Raw genomic sequence first — 22,080 nt, 5'->3', positions numbered from 1 at the left:
TTCACATGTAGGATAAACAAACTCCAGACCACATTCTTAAGCAGCAAAACAGAGAGAAGCGAATCAGTTAATTATTATTTTCGTTTTTCTCTGAGGCTTCTCAGCTTCTCAGGAGAAGAAATCCTGGTGAAAGGATTTTTCCAGAAACTATGACAGTGACACTTCCCCATCCACTGTGTATGCTCCTGGCATCCTGCAGCCTCCCCCAAGCACTCAGCCCTCCTTGAGGGGTATTTTAAGCTAAAAAACCCCACTGGTTCACAAGATCCTGGCAGAACTCACTAATTGTGGGTCCCAGTGGCCATCTGGCTGCACTCAGAGGGAGAGGCTGGGGGAGAGCCAGCCTGATGGGCACAAGGCTGGACCCTGCAGCAAATTCCTGCTCAAGCTGGAGGCAGGACCCCCCAGAGCTGTAGAAGAACCCCAACAGCTCCCCTGGAATCCTGGGGAAGGGCCCCTCACTCTGCCTTGGACCTTCCCCTTCTCAACACCTTCAAACGCCTGAAACAGCACAGCTCACCTTTTCAAGCTCTTCTTGGCAGCCACAAGGTATAAAAAGATGATAACAAATAAAAGCTGAGATAATTGCACAATCACACAACTCCAGGAGTAGTGGAAAAGAAAAAAAAAAGAGAAACACTTGTTGCAAGATTTTGGATTTTATCATCAGAGCTGGAATCGTTATCATTAAAAGCAAATATTGCAGAGTAGAAGTATCTCTGCTATAAAGTCAGATGGGAATTTTGCCCTAAAAATACCTGGCATTTCTCTGAGCTGTGCCATGGGAGAACCTCTGGACCTGAGCTGTAAATGTGTGAGGTGTCTTATAAACAAATAATATCAATATCTCCTTTGTGGTATTTAAAACCTGCATAATACAACAGAAATTAAAGCCTTTGCAAAAGAGGGCAAGGAAGCATAAAGGGATAATAAAATGTGCAGAAGAAGTCACTGGGAGAGACATGAGTGAATACAGAATGTTTTATCACTAATATCGTTCCTCTCAGAGGCAAGGACTATTTAAATATGTATTTTGAATGCAGCCAAGAAATATAAAGGCAACATAGCAAAGTGATTTTAAATAAACAAGTAATAATAAATAGCTTGAATATATCAACAATGAAAGCACAACAAAAAGGCTCATATAAATGAAGGTATTGATGGCAGAAATGCAATTTGCACAATGGTAAATATAATAGAAATGCTAACACTTATTAATGGCATAGAAAGATTTGCAGGAATACTATTGGGGGGCCAGGAGGTTACTCATTTCAGAGCTTTTGACTGTCAAACTCCTTCAGAAAAATTACACACTTCATTTCAGCTCCTGAAAATTACATTTTTTTTTTCATTAAAAATAATCTCATTCAGGTTTTCAGAAATGTTTTTTTCCTGTAAGTGCTTTAAACAAACTTTCACAAATAATCCCTCGTTTTGGCTTGTGTTGCTCTGATAAACTGAAACAACACTCTAAATTATTAGACTCAGTTGACTCAAGGAGTTTAACATTTAGAATTGAGATAAGAACCAAAAAGTCGCCAAAGGCAACTTTGAGTCCAGGAGCAAAACCAAGGAAAACCTGTAAAGGGAGTGTGGAGTTAATGGAAACACCACTTGAAATATTTACCTAGTCACTTACAGCATTTTCCCTACAGGTTTTTTTTGCATGTCCAGATAAACACCAGCCTCTCTGGATAACAACCTTTTCCAGAGCTTATCTCCTCCAGCAACCCCGTGTCCTTGGATCTGTGATCCTGCTGCCTTTGGACCCCTGTGCACGCTCCTGGCTGTGCTCTGGGGACTGTCCTGCCTGTTCCAGGACTGCATCCACGGCCACCCCAGCTGGGTCCAGCCCAGGGACCCCCAGCCCTTGGGGGTGGGATGATGGGGGCAGCTGGGCAGGGGACATGGAGTGACCTGGGCTCTGCCTGCTCCTTGCTCCCCTCCATCCCTGGCTGTCTCTGCAGCTGTGTCAGGCAGCTGCTGGCAGCGTGGCTGCTCCTCTGCTGCTGAGCCACCCCATGTGAGCTCCAGGCGGGTGCTCAGCCCTGGATTTTGCCCTGATGAGTGGTTTCTCCCAGCCATATCCTTTCATGACCCCATTTCCAAGGCTTTCCCCTCACCCAGGAACATGTGCGTCCCTGCTTGGGGCTCGGGAGAAACCCACTGAGTTATTTGAACCAGATCGAGAGAGTGTGAGTGGATTAGGGGAGGATGTAAAGAGGCTCTGTCCAGGCTGCATCTGCCCTTCGTATGGGACCTGTTGGAAATGCAAGAGCTGCTGTCCGTTCCTGCCTCTGACCCATCCCAAAACCAGTTCAGCTGGAGGCACCCATGGGAACCTCCCAGCCCATGGGGTGGTAGGTGCCCATCATACCCTCTGCACTGCTCTGACTCCAATAAAACCTAACCTAACATCATTTCCAGGCATCTGGGAAGCCTGAAGCCATATCTATTCCTGCCCTCTGCTTTTTATTAATTAGTTCCCAGCATCAAAATATGTGTTCAGAACTTTCCAAACACTTTATTTATCCAAAGGATCATGCAGGAATAATCAATCCTCTGAGCATCTGGTTTCTTTTGATTTCTTTTTGGTGTTTCCACCCCCCTTCTAATCTGGAAACCTGCTGAGGAACCAGCAGGAGACATGTATGGTACTGAGCAACTTCATTTATGGGGCTTATTTAGTAAAAGCTCTTCCAAATGCATCTTGCTGGGAGCAAGGAGAGAAAGAGAAGGGAAGGCATTGAAGACTCCATGGATGGGGCAGGTCTTTGGTCCGCAGCAAACGTGGCTGCTCATGCTGGGTGAGTTCATGTCATTTTTCTGCCAAAGTTGTACAAAACCAGCTCTATTATGATGACAGCTCCTTTTTCACATTTAGCTGATTTTACTTCGAAAGTGGAAGAGGCTAAGCCAGGAAAACGCCATCATGAATATGGAATGAGCATCCATACAGAACATTTGTCATTTCAGATGATATAAACATCAAGAGTTATGCTGGTACGGTGTTAAAGAAAATTCCCTTTTTGGGATGTGGTCTTTCCACCTTGAGGAGATGGAAATGCTTCTTAAAATCTTGTCCCAGCTGAGCCACTGGGTATCTGACCTGGTGTCACGCCAGGCAATGGAGCTGCTGCACATCCAGCCCTGCTCCAACACTCAGCCTGCCACATTAATTGGCTGAACTTGGGCAGGATCCACCAGCCCAACGCATCTGAAGGTTAAAAAGCAAAAGTCACACCCACTGTCTCCAGCTCAAGGGCTTTCACCCCATTTTCTTGGAAGGTTGATCTCCGTGAAACGACTCCCATTCAGCCGTAAAATAAATACGTGTGTAAACCGCCGGGGCACACTTCAGACTTTGACCCGCAGAGCCGCGGAGCCCTCACCGGTGTTTTCACCAGCTCACCATTGAGCTCTAGCCCTTTGTAAACTTTTACTGGATTGCCTTGGACGTGGCAGGAGCAAACAGTCTGCCTCAGCAATCGCAAACACGCGGGGAGGCTGCGGCGGGTGCATGGCACCGCCAGACACGGGGCCCATGACTCACGGCCTCCCGGGCCATAAACCCCCAGGGACTGGTAGGAATTGCATCCTGGCGGGGCTGGGACTGAGGCTGGAGCCTTGGGAGCAGCTCCATCGAGAGGGCATCTGGGCCGTGCTGCTGCTCCCCGCGCTGCCGCCTTATTGACCGCTTAAATCCTCTGCAGATCAAAGCGGGGCTGAGGGTTTCTTCCTAATGCTGCTTGAACTACACTGACCTTTTCCTCTGGAACCTCTGTTAACTCCTGCCCATTACTCATTGTAAACAAAAGGGAGATCCAAAGAGTTTCCAATGGCCGAGATGGATGGGAAATGTTAGGAAGCTGGTGAAGGATGCTCAGGCAGATGACATGATTTAGGGAAAGGAAGGAATTCAGACCCACACGGGCTGGCAGCCTCACTCTTCATTGTGGCACCTTTAACTGTGTCCGTGTCTCATGCAGAAATGGCTTAGAAACTATGATGAGTTAAAATGCCGGAGTGGCTCAAATATGGACTTTATAACTCAGACTGGAAGGCAATCCCCAGCCCTGCTGAGCACACGCCAGTGCCCATGGCATGGTTTGCAGCTATAGCTGACAAAATCATGCCATCAAGTGGGAGGGACCTTGAACTCTGGAGCAGCTCTGCTTGGAGCTTTGAACTTTGTGGCTTGTCTCTGCCTCCCACACAAATGCTGCGCTGCCATATGGATACTTGGCACCGTGGTTTATCCTCTCCTTTCATATCTTATCCTCTTTGGGAAGTCCTCTGGTAATACCTCACGTGCTCCTTGCATTGGGAAGACCATGTGTACAGGCTTGCAACAACATTAAACCCCATCATGGTCCATTACTCTTGTCGTAAAGATGTCTTTTTTCACATAATGCATCAGAAATATCTGTTTAAACTTCAGGGAAGTTTCTGCATGGGCTGCAGAGGGGAGGAACAGCAATGCACCCAACTCCCCACACATGAAACCATGTCATCCTGCAGCATGGAGGTATCAGCTGTGGATGGACAGCAGCCACAGCCAGTCCTGAGATTCTCCTGAGCTCTTCCTGGTGGTCAGAAAAGTGCTGGTAGCAGACAGTGAGATGGGTTTTGTGTACTATGTGTATATGTAGTACTATGTACTACAACACATTCCTGAATGTGACTTATCTGACAGCTCAGATCAATTCTTCACCCTCTCCAGTGAGCTGACGTTGAGCTGAGCCTGGCAGGCTGTGCTCCTGCCTGGAGTCAAAGTCTTGAAGCAGGAGGGCTGGGGATGCCCTCCTGGAGTGCCATCCTCCTCCTGGACACCTCCAGCATCCCTGCGTCCCGCTTTGGATTTAAGCAGGCCTTGTTCCCTGGCCATAACCTCCACCCTGTGCCTGCTGAGCCCTTTTTCTGTCCCTTTTTCTGCCCTCTCCCGGGAACAAAGGCGCGGATGTGCCCTGGTACTGCCGCTGGCGAGTGATAACGGAGCCGCTCCCGCCGCTGTCCCTGTCCCCGGCCCGGTGGCGCTGGCCAGGAGCTGCCCCGTGCCCGGGCACTGCCTCTGCCGGGCCTCTCTGCACAAAGATCAATCAGTCTCCCACTTTCCCCATTCCCTCCCCATTGCATCCTGGCCCTTGGCCCAGGAATTTCCCCCTGGCTGCCCATGGAGCCTGCTGGAAACCCTCAGGAAAGCGCTTTGGAAACATCTCCGCCTGGGCAACCTCAGGGCTGGGGGGGGGGGGGGGTTTGGCATTAATGCCTGGGGATTTAGATTATTTGGGAGCCACAGTTCCAGGTCCGGTACAGGGGGAAGGAGACGATTCTCTGTGTGAGGCTGTGTGGTTGGGTAACTCCTTCCTGTTGTGCCTTCTTTTAATGGAGCTACACGCATGGGATAGGGAAGGAGAAGAGGGGGAATAACCATCTCACCATGAAGCCCTGAAATGAGGGGGTTTGAGATCATTCAGCACTGCAACTACCCCTGTGAGCTTCTGCTGTGCCATTCGTGGGGGAAAACTAAAACTTTTCCTGCTCATGAGTTTTATCCGTTTTGCTCGTGACTTGGTGAAACTGGAGGATGCAGCCCTGTATGGGCTCCAAGGACAGCAGCCCTGGCACTTCAATTTATTTTGCACTTTTTTGCACTTGATGAAACTGGAGCACCAAGTCAGGAGCAAGATGGATGAAACTCATGAATGTGAAAAGCAAGAGTTTTGTTTCGGGAAGCCCGACTTTTGCAGGGAGCAGGGAGAGCTCAGCTCTCTCCCGAGGATTTGGGGGTTGCGTCTGTCGGGCACACAGTGACCTCTGCTGTCCTTCCCCCCGGCAGACCCCAGCCCGGGTGATGGACACGCATTTTGTGGGGAATTGAAGCTGGGATTGAGGCTGGTCAGCGCTGGATGGATCGCTGGATGCCGCACGCTCGCCCCGGCCATTCTGTAGTGCCATCTTCAGGCAAAGCCTCACCATTGCTGAGATCAAAGAGCTGAAAGTGGCACCACCCGCAGCCCCTGCCTCCCCCTGGAAGGGCTTTGGGGTCCGCACAGGGCAGTGGTCAAGGTCACTTTCCAAAGACTTGGTGATGGGCATAATATCTCTTGCATGAGACTAGAAGAGAAATTTTTGCCGGAGCCCCCAGAGAGCTGGAAGCTGGAGTAATGTCAGTGTTAATTCTGAATAAGGGACTCAGCAGCAAAAGCTGCCTTTGGGGTTCTGTTTAGAAAGGGGATGACAGACAAGGCTGAGGATTCCCACTCAGGGAATGGATGCAGGGGAGGATGCAGCTCCAAGGACAGCATCCCTGGCACTTCAATCCCTCTATTGCACCTCGCTTCGCTCAGACTGCTCCCAGGAATGTTTGCTGGTCTGGCTGCACAGCCTGGATGGCCAGAAATGATCTCTGCTCCCTCAGGGACCGCCGAGGCTCTGGAGCAGGCAGGGGCTGTGTGAAGCAGCAGCACAACAAGCTGGCACGCACATGCTGGGAGCAGCATCCCCGCCGCGCATGGGAGCAGCACAGAGCTGAGCATTCCACCCAGATCCAGAGCTTGCAGCAACTCCTGGGGGCTCCCCAAAGTCTCTAGGTCTCTGCTTTGCTCCTGTCTTGAAGCTGTGAGCAGTTTAGCTGGCTTAGGGCTGCAGGATGAGGAGGCTCCAGCCTGCCCTGCCTGCTGCACACATCTGGCACAGACATGGAGCCGATCCCGCTCGCTGCTGCTCGCGTTCCTCTTCCGCCCGAGGGCTTTTCAAAGACCAGGCTTCCTCCAGCTGATTTACAGCGCTTCTCAGAGCAAAGGGGCGACTCCAGAGGAGCCACCAATTATGTTGATGAAGAGCCTGACAGTAAACAGTGTCTTTTCTCCCTCTAAAAGAAAAAGACTCGGAGGGAATTCAGCATCTTCCCAACATCAAAGCTAATAACAAAAGTGAAGTGAGACTCTGACCTTTAACAGCCTGCCTGTTAGTGTGGATTATATCATGTCAGCAGCCATCTGCAATATAAACTATACCTGGCTTTGATGAGACCTCTTATGGACCTTTAAAGGGGTGGAAATACTGCACAGCTTTCTGCAGAGAGGAAACCACTGGAATACCAAGGCTTTAGCTCTGCAGCACATGGCATGAGGGTGTCCTGCTGAACTGCTGGATCATCAGGGCTGCTGGGATACTCACACAAACCTGTCTGGGCTGCTGGAGCCAGAGCAGCTTGTGGCTATGCCTGCTAGTCCCAAGGTTCAGATATCATGGAGTTTTGGGCCTCTATCACCTCCTGAGAGCAGAATGAGGTTGTGTCCCTGCTCTCATAAGGAGAAATTGGAGGATTTGTCAACTCTCCTGACAAATGAGTCTGTTTGCCAGCCAGCAGCCTTCATCCCCTTTTTTTTAGTATTTATTTTCTTTCCCAAAATGCCACCTTTCTGATGTTTTGGGGATGGACAAGAACCTGACATTCAGCATCCCTCTCCCTGCAGTGCTGTCTCTGAATCCATCAGGTGCTGCATTCAACCCCAAGTCCAAACTCAGCATTTGCCCCCACCCTGTTTTTTCTGATTTGTGTCCCTGGCAGCCCAGGGCTCAGTGATGGGGCATCCTGGCACTGCCCTAGTGCACCAAACAGGCTGTAAAAGCTCTGAATTGAAGCTTGGGGGTACATGAGAGCAGGGATTGCAGAGACGGTGGCAGAAACCTTCCTTCCAGAAACATCTCAGTGCACTGGAAGGTGAGAACCATTGCTCCCCAAAGAGGATCCAGAAATAGCAGGTCTGATGGAGCCACAGAACATCACTGAGAACATGATCTCATTTCCTAATACGTTGAAATATCTCACCAGCTTCTCAGGGGACTTATCCCTAGAAAGGAAGTTTTCTCAGCCATATCAGGAAGAGAAGAAAAATGGAGGAATGAAAAAAGTCATCATTACTCTGACACCTGGAGATAACATTCAAAGCTAAGCGTTGGGCAGGATAACTCTTCTCCTAAACAGAGCTGATTTATTGGGAATACTCATCCATTTACAGTCCATAAGTTAAGGACTCAGGCTCTTTGCTCAGAGGTGCTTCAGTCACCAAGGAATATGGTAATAATGTTTTATGGGATTGTCTAAGACTTCCTCTCCACAGGACCCTGGCCATTGCTGTTATGAAATACACAATGCTTTAGCATCCTGAAGTCCTACACACTGAGCCATAAAGACAAACATGAGTGATCTTGTATCTTCTGGGGCTTTATGGCATTATAAAATATGTTTTATGTTCCAATCAGCGGCGACAATTTATGAACAGAGAGGCTGGAGAAGATGTAACATCAGACTATGTATTTTAATATAGTTTGAGAGGACTGTAATGCCTTGAATGACATTTGCTCTCAGCACACACGGAAAATGAATAGTAATGCAGTGGAGATTGATGGTTTATTTCATCACGAAGGGTCTTCTGTGCAAAGAGTTTTATGAACGTTATAGACAATAACTAGTTGGCTTAAGGAACAGGATTTATTGGCCGTGTGGCCACCTTCTCCTGGAGTGCTCACATTTTCTCAGTGTCTTGTTTGTGAAATTTGTTAGCATCACTTCCAGGAGGTTTGGGTTTTTTTTTTCTCCTTGCCTGTAAGCATTTAAATTAGAGCCGGAGATAGACACAAACCATTTTTATTAATGTTTCGTTTTATTTACACAATGTATCAGTTATAAGAAGGTATTATGGAGTAACACTAAAATGATCTATTTTATATGCAACTCCTCTGGGGAATGAAAATAAAGCTGCTCAGAAGTGGAAGAGCAAGGCAGGCGTCAGACAAGAGTTAGAACATGCTCTTTGTGGAGCATTGGTCACATTTAAACATCCTGTTCTTAAGATTATGCTGAGAATTTATTGCTGGTGCTGGATTTTTGTGAGTTCAGCATGTTTTCATAAAAAAAAGCCCTCAACTCTTCTGTTGTAATTCATCTTTGGTTATGCATTGCTGCAAAGAATGACATCCAAGAGGATGTGCAGGCTGGCAGTGGCTTGGGGGCTGACTCTGCCAATAGAAGGCAGCTGTTGAGCCTGCAGTGACCAGCCTGTGCCCAAAATATGGGATTTTTACCCAGATGTGGGGAAAATTTTCCATCTCACTCCTGCTCATCTTTTTCCTGCCATTTACTTGTGCCCAACCAGTAGCCAACAGCATTTCCAAGAGTCCTGTGACAAGAGAAGTCATCCCCAGTCTCCAATTGCATCCTTTAGCAGGGAAAATTTGGAAAATGTGTTTCTTTAGAGCCTCCTTGTGAGAAAGCAGGGAGAAAGATGACAGAACTGAGCTTTTGGGGATGCTGTGAAACGACCAGCAGTGATTTGTGGAATGCTGGGCACTGCAGATATAATTTTTTGGCCTGCAGTGAAGCAGAGGAGAAGGTGACTGGTTTCCATGGAGGAAAGGGGGTTTGGATGCTGGTGGGTCACTGCACAGGCAGGGATGGAGGGAGCAGTGTGGGTTTTGTCTCCTTCTGCTGTTGGAACAACAAGCTGAGGTTGGTCAGGACCTGTCCCATCACACATCTGCCCTTGTTGTCACCTCTGATGCATTTATATGAAATTTCCAGCACCCATTGCAGGTTGATTCTTCCAAATCTGTGGGAAATTGTGTCAGGGATCAATGGAGGAAATGCTGCCCTTACCACAGGAGAAAGGGGTCCATGAAACAGTGAAGGGCTGAGATGTCACACTGACACCCTGGTGTCCCCTCCAGGCAATGCCAGAGGTGAACATTTCACTCCTTAATGTCCCCCTCATTGTACCTCCTGATTTATTTTTACTCTCAGAGCTTTATTAATGCTGTTGACTCTCCTGTGCTTAGTTCCTGCCCCTCCACAGTAATTAAGCATTAGCTAATATCTGCTCATTGAAAACCATAAAGAGAGCTTTATTATCGGGCAGGAAAAGGCTTCATTGATTTAGAAGACAGTTCAGGTGGTAATTTCCATGCCACCTTAAAAATCACTGCAAAGTGATCTCTAGAAGGTAATAAACAAGATGCAAAATCACCATGATAACATAAATCACCTTGAACTCACTTGATAAGGACCCTGCCATGGATCCATCCCAGGGAATTGCTTTGTAATGCAGTATCAACGTCCCATTATTTTAAAGAGTTACTAAAGTAAAAGTGAAAATGAGATTCTTTATAGGATATGTGGGATTCTATTAAGCTCTTGTGTGTGGAGAGGAATGGGAGTGCATGGGTGGATGCAGCAGTGATGACATCTGCCAAGGGTGATCGGTTCGTCCTTTCAAACCTCTGTCACCTGAGTGCCCCCATACAGCAGCCTGTCCTTAAAACCAGGGCAGGAGAAGCTGAAACAGAGAAAATAACCCTGGACAGCAAACTTCTGTCTGCAGAGCCCAGCATTGACAGGGCTGTGGAGGCATCTCCTCTCCTGCTGCCTGCCTTGGGTGCTCACAGAGCAGCCCCAGCTCCTGGATGTCAGGAGCAGCCCGGAGCAGAGGAGATGGATTAGGCCCTTCTGGCTGGCATGCCGTGAATTACATGTTAGCTCTACATCCAGCCATTCATTAGAGATTTACCAGCTGCTTTTTGCCTAAATATTTGCTTAAAACCCCCGGCATATTTCATTCCATAGATTATTTTTTCCTACCAGTTATGAATCAGGGCTGAAAGCATCTTAGAAAGAAAACACACTTTGCTGGAGTCAGAGATTGCATTCAGTCAAAATCCAGGAAAAATGTAAGACTAGTTAGAAATATGAAGGGGATCATTCAAAATTTTCACTGACACCAGTGACTGGGAGAGATACAGACGGAGTAAAGATGAGCTCATTTCTGCAATTTTCAGGCTCTCCTACTCCAGCCCAATCAGTAAAAAAAATTTTAATTTTAATTTTTATTTTCACTGTGTAATTTTTCTTTTTCAGTGGTCTAAGCCGATATTTCTGCCATTCCTCCACAAGGATTTAGTAAATTTTGCTGTCACTTTGGGAGCTCTTCTCCAGCAGCATTGGAGGTCTCAGCCAATGCCCATCTTTCCTTGAGAAGGGTCTATTGAAGGCAGTTGTTTTGACCCAAATTGTGATTGGAATTACTGTAATCAGGGATAGGGGAAGGCTGTTCTGTTTAATATGTCTATTTGATTTTGTTTCTCTTATAAAGTCAAAATTGCACTGAAGTTCTTAATTCTGCCCAGTAATGGCAAACTAACTTGTAAGAGGTTGAAAAACCTCTGCATCTGTCTCAGCTCTCCTTGGAAATTTCTGAACAGAGCAAAGTTTGCAGCAACATTTAGTTTAATCTGATTTTAAATTATTTCAGGATACTTAGATGAGTAAATAATTTTAGAAGTTTTTCTTTTTAGTGCAGCCTGTATTTTCATGCCATTCCTGCAGATTGAAAAGAAATGGAGACAACTCAGAGAAACTTCAAAATCCAAATAAAAACTTCCAGAACTTGCATCCAAAGTCAGGGCTGGTGAGGAACCAGACTTTGTTCTCATGTAAATCAACAGAAGCATCAGGCAATGAACCTGGATGAATTAATTTGTGGAGCAATGCCAATGCTCCTGCAGTAAGGGAACTGGTACCAGCGTGTGCTGCAGGAGCTTCCCCAACTCAAACCAGCTGCAAATCTGCTCTAAGTGATTTTTTTTCCTTACAGGTCCTTAATCCACTGGGTTAAATCTTCACAGTGAGCAGAGTACTGAGCAGGACAGAGCAGCACTTCAGATTGCAGCTGCTAAAGGCAGCCATCCCACTCATCTCAGTGTTTGAAATAAATCCTTACATGGGGATCTTAAAGAGCTGGACTAACTCCCCAAAGCATTAATGGGTGTTAAGTGGTGTGCTGAGATAAGAGTACATCCCATTGTTAGGGGTGACCGATAGAGCTCAGGGGTCAAGTGAAATTGGGCTTATCTGCTGGCAATTCAGCCTTTTTTCTTCCTGTGTTTGCTGTCTAGAATTTTCTTCTGCGGGAGGGAAAAAGGAAAAAAAAAAAAAAAGAAGGAAAAGGAAAGTGTAAAGCAGCCCATATTTTACTCAGGAGTCAAGCAGAAGGTTCTTCAGGGCAGATGAAAGACAGACACAGCACTTTCTGTGCAAAAGCCAGGAGATGATGCCTTCCCTGCATGGTCAAATCCTTGGGATCATCAACTATCCCAGGGAAGGCAGAGCTCCTTTCATGATGGCAACAGTGCAGGAGAAATCCTTTCCCCATTAAACACGAGCAGACAGAGGTCTCCTCATTAATTTGGAGCACAGGAGCTGGCACTGAACTTGCTATCTTCCCTGGTGCCTCCAGCATGGCTGAGCCTCCCAAGGATGGTGTGGTCAATCTCGGGGTATGGCTCCAGCTCTGGAAAAGCAAGGACAGCACAGCAATCCCAAGAAAAGCTCCACTTTTCCACCCTTTGCTGGACTCAAAGGGTTTTGTAGCTGTAGCCAATGTGTTTTGGAGTGAACTGGGTGGGATCAAGTCCCTGTTTCTGGAATGGACTCGCTGTTCTTGGCACAACAAAGCCCATTCCTGCCACCTGGGACATTCGCCCAAGATTTGATTAAAACGTTGATGTAACCAGGGTGAGATGACATTGCTCTGTACTGGGATAGGTCCCAGCACATCCATTTCACGGGCTGGCTTTCAGGGTGAGCAGTGGGAATGGTGTGGGTCTGCCTTACCCAAGGGCACCTTCACTGCCCTTACAGGAGCACCTTATCACTGAGGTGGCATCAGAAGAAAGGCCCATTAAAAAGAAATATCTGTAATTTCTGCTTTTGTCAAAAGGGACCAGCTTTTGTTTAAAATGAGGAACTTGAAGTCACAAGAGAAACCAGCAGCTGAACTCTTTATTGTGGTTCTCGTGACAAAAGCCTGAGGGGTTTGGATCACTGTGAAATGGTTCAGACTGATGGGCTGCACACAAACCTTTTTAAATAATCCTCCCTGCTTTCCCAAGCTTTGCAGTCCTTCTGAAACCCAAATCAGCATTGAGCTGGCTGGGCAAATTCCCAGTCCCACAGAGGCCAAGGGATGCTGTGCACTCACCTGCAGCAGTACCAGGATCTCCCCTCCCTGTATTCCACTGTTCCTTCTGGCTGCCAAACCAGAAGGTTCCTGGATTGGTCATGACCACAGAAATGCATTTTAACATGAGTGGTCTAATTTCACACTACCAGAGCTGAGTTTGAGTTGTAAATGCAACCCTCTGAGCTCTTGACTCTGACCCACTTTCTGCCTAGAGCACAGCAGGAAAGGAACAGCTCCATCCCTCCCTCACTGGAATCAGATGGATCCCTACAAAATATTATTGGAAGGCTAGCACAGTTAAATGTGTTCTTCCCTGTGCATTAAAATACAGTATCCATATCCAGTGGCAAAGAACAGGTCTCTCCAATACAGTGAATTAAAACAATTTGTTTATGAATCTGAAGGAGCCCAGGATCTCCCTGCATCTCTCTAATTTCAGCAGTGAGGGAACCCTGGAGTGCTGCAAACCTGGGTAGAGAGGCTTTTACTGAGCTATCAAGTCTGAGAGCAGGAATGAAAATGTATATTTTCCTTCTTTCTGATTAATAGTTCCAGTCAACATCAGCTAACTTATTCCTATTGACAGATCTATGAAATACTTGCAGAATCAACAGCCATAAAGTGGATGGCAAAGCAGTGGCACCATAAAGCCGTAACGTCCGTGTCTATTGCAATCAAGGCTTTTAAAACCTAATTACTTCTGGGTGACATCAGTCATATATTTTCGTGTGAAATTACAGTGGCATGCAAGTGCCCAGCAAAATAAAAGAAAACAAATGATGCCCTATAATAATAGAGAAGTGAACTGTCATTTTTAATCTGGCATGAAAGCTCCAGCTGATGAAGCTTAATACAACTTGTTAAAACACCTAACAAGTGAGGAAGTGATTAAGTATTGTCCTTTTGCCTCTGGGAAATAGGATCTGCTCTCAGCAAGCACAGAGTGACTGAGATAGCCCTTTGGAGCTGATTGAGCTGCACATAAAGTAACTTCTAATGATCTCAGTCCACTTTGAGCCATAAAGATTTAGAAGGGACAATATTTTAGAAATGATCAAGTTCCACTCTTTTTATTAGTGAGGATAAAACACCTTTGTGGAGGAAATTAAACAGAATAAATTGCTGAAGCCTTCTGCAGCTTCCCTCATTTAGTGGTGTCAGAAGAGTGCAGCAGACACCAGCGTGGAGCAGGGGCTCATCCACAGCAGAGGGCACTGAGGAAACTGCCTTTTGCTTCCAAAGAGCTCCCAGGCTGGGTAGAACCCTTTGTGTGGTGAAATCCTTTGGAAGAACTCCACTCATCTGATTCTTTTAGCTCCATCACTTCACCGTGTGCCTGTCTTGTGTCCATCCCTGTGGGGAAATGAGGGATTTGGGACAGCAATGGGGTTTGGGGCTGGGCAGGGCAGGCAGAGCCCGGGGCTGCCCAGGATGCCTCTGCAGCCCTGATGATGGAGGAGCAGCACTCAGAGAGCTCCAGGGATGCTCTGCTCTGCTCTCCAAGTTCCTGCCTTCCTGCCAAGTCACCTCCAGCACTAATCCCTCCTCAGGGACAAACCTGCTGAAGTTCCCAGTTCCTGCAATGGACCATGGCAGAACCTGCTACAGCTTGTTCTTCTGGCTTTTATTAGGGACACGTTTTTCAGGAGATGTTTCTTTTATGGTGCTTAAATTAAGTTTTCAAGGTTAATTGTCCAATTTGATGACTTTGGTTCAATAAATAATTCAGAGACAGTTTACGTCCTCCCATGTAAAGATGCCTGCTGAGGTTACAGTCGCAGCCAGGCACTTCCTCTGATGTGCTATTAGCTAATGTGCTGGAGGTTTTTCCACTTCTGTTTGGAAGCATTTATGCTCTCTGAGAGGAAATTTGAATGGAACTGAAGTTCAGTGGAAGGGCTCATAGTGAAGACAGCCAAAGTCACCAAGCTATTGATAAAGTCATTGCCAATGTCCATTGTCCAGTGATTTTCCTGTTGTCATCCACCAAACAGCAATAGCACAGCAATAATTTTAGGTCTTAATAACAACTTCAGTTCAGCAGGTCAAATTGAGAAGTCTTTACATGCTCTTTGGGGACTCATCCTGGAGCAGCTAACTCAGACAAACCTTTTCTCTGAGGCTCTGAATCTGAGACTCTGAGCTGATGCAGGTGCCATTAGAAATTTCCCTGCTAAACTGCTGTGTGGGATAGGTGAAGTTGCTTCTCTTAGTCACATTTTTATAGCTCTCTTGAAAACAATCTACAAGACTGGTTTTCCTATTTGCTGTGTGTAATGGGATCATAACCCGGTAGGGAGTCCCAGGTATCAATACAAAAAACCCCCTATAAATCATAAATATTCCTGTGCTGTGTTAGTGTGAGTTCCAGGGCTGGGAAGTCCCAAGGGAGGGTAGCTGGGAATGGTGTTTGCTCCTGCCCCAGGGACTTGGAACTGACAAAAGAGAGGGATGCTGCTCTGCTACCAACATTGGAGGAATCTTGGGGGAACAATCAGTTAATATCCCTACCATGCTACCAATAAATAAAGCAGAAGATTTGCAGTGTTTACTAAACTCCCGCATGAGTTAACAGCACCAGATTCCCAGCACACCCACATCCCCAGTGTCTGTAGGTGCTTGGCAATCCCCAAACCCAGTGTCCCCCTCAAGCACCAGTGCAGGGCTGTGGCAGCACCCTCCCCAAGGTGCCAGCGGGTCCTGGTGCGTTCAGGTGGGCGCTGGAGCTGGAGCAGCCCTGCTGCTGACACTGCAATGCAGCTCCAATGCAGAGCTCCTGGCACAGGGACATTGATTCAATGGTGCACTTGCTGTCCTTTAAGCAGAGGTCACATTGCAGGGCTGGCTCTGCCTCTGTGTGCCCAGAGAGGAGCTGGACCAGGAATTTGAGTTAGAGTGAGATGCTGTACCTGCTGCTCATTCCTGTGCTGGGATGGAGCCCGTGGCCCATTCACCTGTGCTGAGGATGCCCAGCTCTCCCTGATCACCCAGCCAGAGGGAACAGGTTTGCCCTCACCTGCAAGGGCTCAGCACAGCAAAATCTGGTACCCAGGGGATGCTATTCCACAGCTGCCTGCTTACCCCACCACCTATTTTCGATCCACTCACGGAGTAAAAATACAATCTGAATTTCGCCTGCTGGAGCAAATTGTGGCTACAAATATTCTCACTTATTAAAAAAAAAAAAAAAAAAGAAGAAGAAGCAGTTATTGGCAACCTGGCTCAGAGCTTAGCAGGGCTTGCAGAGCAGCAGACTGTGAGGTTTGTTACTGGCAATGTATTCAGAAGGCATCTGATCAAAGCTATAAAAGGGGAAAAAAAAATCATCAAGGCAACATTGTAAAAGATGATAGTTGTTAAATCTAATTTCAATACTCTGTGTGCATAACCTCTAACTCGGAGGCATCTAAGCATTCCAGGCATGGCCGGTGCATTGTAATTTTTGCATCGTTTCACATTACTCACAAGGTGCATTAGATGGACACTGAAGGATGAATTATTCTTTTCAGCAAAACATTTTTGTGGAGTAAGTAAATTTATCTTGCGGGGAGAGTAAAAGGAAGAAATATGGCATTAAAATGTGCAGATCTGAGTTGAACACATCTCTCTTTTACAGGGAAACCATGATTTAAGTGCACTCTATTACTAATGTTTAATAAAAGCCATAATTCAGAATGTCAGGCTGAGGCTGTGTGCATTGAAACTATGATTTGGGGAAAAAATGACACGGCCATTTTTCAGTACAGTAGCTCTTCTTTAAGCCATTTGTCTGCAGGCCTAAATTAGCTTTGAAGTGTACTTTATCTTTTCTAAAAAAGGCATTGATACAGCGATTATGCTTTATCAATTAATTTTACACACAGCCATGGAGAGGACAGAGGTTCTTGGGGCTGGGTGGTGCCACCTCCCCATCCCAGTGCAGGTCGTGTCACCTGCATCCTGCAGCGCCCTGGGACAGTCTGTGAGTGCACAGGCTGAGCTCCCACCTTTCTCTGAGGTATTTCCCCAAATATTTGCTGTTCAGTGGGTGCGTCCCCACTTTCCCAAGGTGGAAACTCCCTGTGCTGTCTGTGGAGCTGGCAGCAGACTGTCCATTGCTCCATCCTGCTGGCTCTGAGGGAAATGTGGAATTCACTAATGGATGGTGTCCCTTCCTCTGATTCACAGACCGGCAGCTGACCACCAGCTGGCCTCCACTTGCTGTGTGGCTGATATCCATTCTCCTGAAAATTGTGAAGTTTCATGAGATATCCAGGAGATATGCAGGAGTTGATATGTATTCTCCTGAAAATTGTGAAGATTTTGGTGCAGGGCAAACCCCCAGCAACACCTGAGGAACTACAGAACAGCAATGCTGAGCTCAGAGCTGCACCGTGGTGGGACACCAGCTTGGGAGTGCTCTATTCTCTAACCAACCTCTGAGAGGGCAGCTGAGCTGGAACTCTCCTGCAGCTCCATCAGACATGCCATTGATGTCTGCATGTCCCCGCAGGGGTCAGCCAGGGTTATCAGGGCCTCAGGGTTCATCATGGAGATGACAGATGGCTGTCAAGTGGGAGTTTGTTGCACCCAAGCTGCAAACAGGCTGGGAAAGCCCAACTGGAGCCCCAGGGTGTTCAGGGATGAGTAGCTGTTAAAAGCATTTTGGATTTTGTTCTGCTTTCTTTTACTCTGCTTCCCCTCAGTGACAGCTTTTTCTAGATTAAATAAAAGCAATAAAGCAGCAGCTTGTCTGATCCCTGCTCTGCACCACCACGGGTGCAGCTGTCACTGAGCCTGCCCAGCTCCGGCCTCTTGATGCTCTGCTGAGTCCCACTGCCTTACCAAGGCTGGGGACAGCTCTGTCTTGCTGCCTGTGACATCCCCAAGGGCACCCACTGCTGCCCAGCACAGCCCTGCTGGGGCACTGTGCCTGCTCTGCAGATGTCCACAGATCCATCTGTGCTTTGATCTGCATGACTAAAATCACACCAGAAGGAAAAAAATAATATAAAGCTGCTCTTTCCTCTCTTCCATTTTCCTTTTCCCAGGATGCAGGTGCTGGGACCTGCCTTGGGATGAGCAGGCAGACACTGAGGGGTTCTTGTGCATCTGCTCAGGCTGCTGTGAATCCAAGGGGACTGGCTCCTTGCAGCTGCTCCATCCTTGGGAGTGTTGTAAACCAGCATCAGGCTCCAAAGGACTTCCCAAAGTCATCTCCACAGGTCATTCCCACCTGGATTTAAACCAAGCCAGAACCCCTGCGAGCAGCACACAGGGCTGCTTTCCACCAGTGGAAGATCTGGGCCATTAAATATCACTTTCATTTATAATCTGACCTGCAGCTGGGACATTTATTAGCACAATCCAATTCCCCTCGGGGCAGGCAAAGCCTCAGAGCTGGATGCTGAGCCTGGCCCTCGCTGAGTGTCTCCCGAGGAAACTCTACCTGTGCTGGGCTCTGCTCCCAGGCACCCCAGCTCCCGCAATTAAACTCTCCTTAAACTTTAAAGGCACACTTAAATGTGTGTTTATGGCCCCATTACTTTCTCTTTATAGCCCGAGGTGAAGGCTGGAATCCTGTCCGAGACATCTTAAAGGTTATATGTACAATTAGCTGGTTCTCATCACGTCCTTTCATATATTTCACTTCATAAGCCAAAACAAACACCAGTAAATCAGCTGGGGACACCACTGGGGTGAGGGGACTGTCACTGTCACCCCTCCCGGACACCAGGGGTGGCTGAGGCACAGAGCAAATGATGCTGGGTGAGAGCTGGAGCTGCCCCATCGGAATTTCAGGCTCTCCTGTGCAGCTCCCTGACCTGCCTGGGATGTTGGGGCAGAGTCATTAATGACAGATGTGTAAACTTTTGCATGGAGGGATGCCAATATTTTGCATACTTACACAGCGCTGCCATAAATATTAATGTGGTGCTAATATGGGAAGTTCCACCAGCTGTGTCCATTCTCGGGGGATACTTCAACTATTTATACTCAGGGTAATGAGCAAGCTGTTATTATATAATCAGGCTGTTGGAGAAGCCTTTGGAATAAAAGTCTCGCTGAGAATTAGCCAACAACAGGAGCGTGCTTGGAGCCACGAGACATCACAGATTGAGTGATGGAAGGGTTGGCAGAGCAGGGGCAGGACAGGAGGAGAAAGGTGCTGAGACTGAAGCTCCTGAGGAATTCTGATTGAGATGAGGGATTTTTGCACCCAAACACCAAAATTCTCTACCTGCATTGTAATCCTAGATTTCTTGTATGAAAGATTAAGTCTCCAAAGGAGGCAAAAATGAGCAATGTTTGCTCAGTGCTGAAAACCACAAGCAAGAACAAACTTTGTTATGGTCTCATCTCCACAAGCACAACCTGCTTGCTTTAATCAGAGCTGGAATGATGCTGCTTGCATCTGACTCGAGAATCAGCCTCTCTTCTCACACTGAAGTTGGATTTGTGTTGATTTTATTACTGTTTTGGACTCTCATAACACAAATGACTGATGAGCCAAATCTGTGCAGCATCCCTGGATGTATTAGGCTCCTATTGTCTTTTTTGCATCAAATCTATGCTTTTTATAAGGCAGGCTTCTTCTTCTTTAAAATAAAAAAAAAATCTCGAGAACAGTTTGGAAGTGATTTAAATCCTCTCTCCCCCTTTTTTTGGGGAACGATGAATATTTAATTGAGTTGAAGGTGGATAAATGATCATTTTCTTCATCCTATATGGTAGTGAGTAGTAAATTACTTTACCAGGAAACCCAGTTATAATTGCAAAATTGATAACAGAGGTGTGAAAATTTACACCTGTGATAATAAAGACTAGCTTCCCATCGTACATCGACATTATATCTTGTGAGTTATCTCTTGTGCATGATCTAAATATTTCATATAACCCAGCAATCAGAGCCTTCAGCTCCCCAAGTAAGAAATAACCTCCTTTTATATTTCATAGGCACACACATATATATATGTATTTTATATATATATATATATATATATGTATGTATGTATATATGTATGTATTACAAATAACAGCACGTTCTGCATGCACCTACAACCTTGCACAGCAGTGCTGCAGGGGTGGGTGTTGGTGTTCCTGAAAACTGATGGAGAAACCCAACATTGTGCTGCAATGCAGGGTTTGGAGGCAGCATGGCAGGGAGGGGTGGGCAGAGCATCATAACCTTGGGCAGACCCAGATTAAAAATTGCAATTTGGCATCCTGCAGCTCCTGGAGGGCTGGACCCTGCTGAACAAGAGGAATCTGCCTCCTCCTCCTCCTCCTCTCTGTCCTACCAGCTTTTCCCCAGGAAAGTGCTGAGTAAAGGGAAGCTCAGAACTTATGGTCAGTTTTGGCAGGGGCAATGGAGCTGGGGCAGGATGAGGGTCCCTGAGTGCTCTGGGGTCCTGCTCAGGGCTCAAGACCCCTCAGGGGCTGGCAGGATGCCACCACGTGCTGAAGAGATGATACTCAGCTGGTAATTAAGCACTGCAATCAGCGGAGCTCTCGGCAGAGCCCGCTGAAATGAACTCTGTGCAGACTGAAATTAATACTGAGCATCCTAATGGGTAGGAGTGCACTCGCCAGGATTAACCCAGGAGGAAATCAAACCCTTCAGAGGAAGCTTTTGGCAGCAGGAATCGCCCCCTTATTTTCCAACAAAATTCTCAGTGCTAATTCTGAATTAATCCATAATTTGGGAAGAATTTCTCAAGGTCAAGGCTGGTTTTTTTCTCCCTTTTGCTAAATCTGGTTGCATTGGATGCAGAAAGGGTTGGATGTTCCTGGGGATTTCCATGGATTTGGGGTTTGGAGCAAGGCTGTGGCTGGTGGCTGGTGGCAGGCACAGTCATTAAAACACAGGGATTAGAGCCTTCAGCCTGAATCTGAGTGTAATCCATTACTCTGCTCACAGGGAATCACTAGAACAAGAGCTAATTCCCTCCATTTAGGCTAAAAGAGATGGGCTCTTTTAAAAAGTTTGGTTTGGTTAACAGTGTTGCATCCAAGATCTCTGTTACTGAGGTGCCAAAGCCATAAAACACATAAATTGCCTCTTTCTCCTAATTTTAGCATGTCATTTCATAGATATAGATAGGCTTTTATATAGATATATATTTTATTATGCTCTATGTGTCTTAAGATATCACTACTTTTATCTTGGCCAGTTTATTAAAGATAATTATATGGAAGTTCCCATGCATTCTCCAAGATTGCAGTTGGCTGAGCTGGATGAGAACATTATGCTAACAAGAACATATTTTGCTGTACACGAGACAATCTTTTCTGGGCAGGAAGAAGTGAATAATTTTCCTTCTCTTTTTCTGCCTTCCAATATTTTTCTTGAAGCTCATTTCAGTGGCAAGACAACTCCAGCTTCCCCTAGACTAAAGCAAGAGACAAGATGCAAGAGCCATTGATTCACCTTAGGGAATACTTTGGAGAGATCAAAAAGTGCTCGTGTGCAAGCTGTTTCCTGTGGGAGGAGCATGGCAGTACAATCAATCCATGAATGCATTGTAAAATCAATGCTCTGTATAATTAGGGCACTCCAAGGGTAAAAAAAAAAAAAAAAAAAAAAAAAAAAAAAAAGTAAAATAAAAAAAGGAAAAGAAGGGGAATAAAAGGGAAAATTTAAAAGGGAGGATCTTCAGTGTCTACCAGGACTCTTGAAGGCTGGAGGAGCCACAAGCACCTGAACAAACAGATTTTAAGGCTGTTTCAGAGGCAGTGAGGGAAGATCTTGGGGAATTGATGCAAAACCTTTTGTCTTGGTGCTGGCTGTAAAATGTCACGAGCTTGGGGATGATGATCACAGGTGAGACAACCTCCTTGGTTCTCAGCTGGGACACCTGGGGCTTCAACCCCCTGACCACCTCTTCAGGCTGCAGTGAGAAACCTTTTGGATGGCAAACCCCTTTGGCAGCAGCCAAAAACGATGTGGGAGGAAAAAAGAGACCAGAAACCACCTTGGTTGCGGGTGTGTTGGCCAGGACCAAACCTTGCCCTGCAAATTCAGCCCTGCCCTGGTGGTGGTGATAGTGGAGTTCCTCTCTGTCCCACCTCCTAACCG

The sequence above is a fragment of the Zonotrichia albicollis genome, chromosome 17 (genome assembly GCF_047830755.1).
Source record: "Zonotrichia albicollis isolate bZonAlb1 chromosome 17, bZonAlb1.hap1, whole genome shotgun sequence".
Classification (NCBI taxonomy): Eukaryota; Metazoa; Chordata; class Aves; order Passeriformes; family Passerellidae; genus Zonotrichia; species Zonotrichia albicollis.
The sequence above is the reverse complement of the archived record's forward strand: the minus strand, read 5'-3'. Positions refer to the sequence as shown.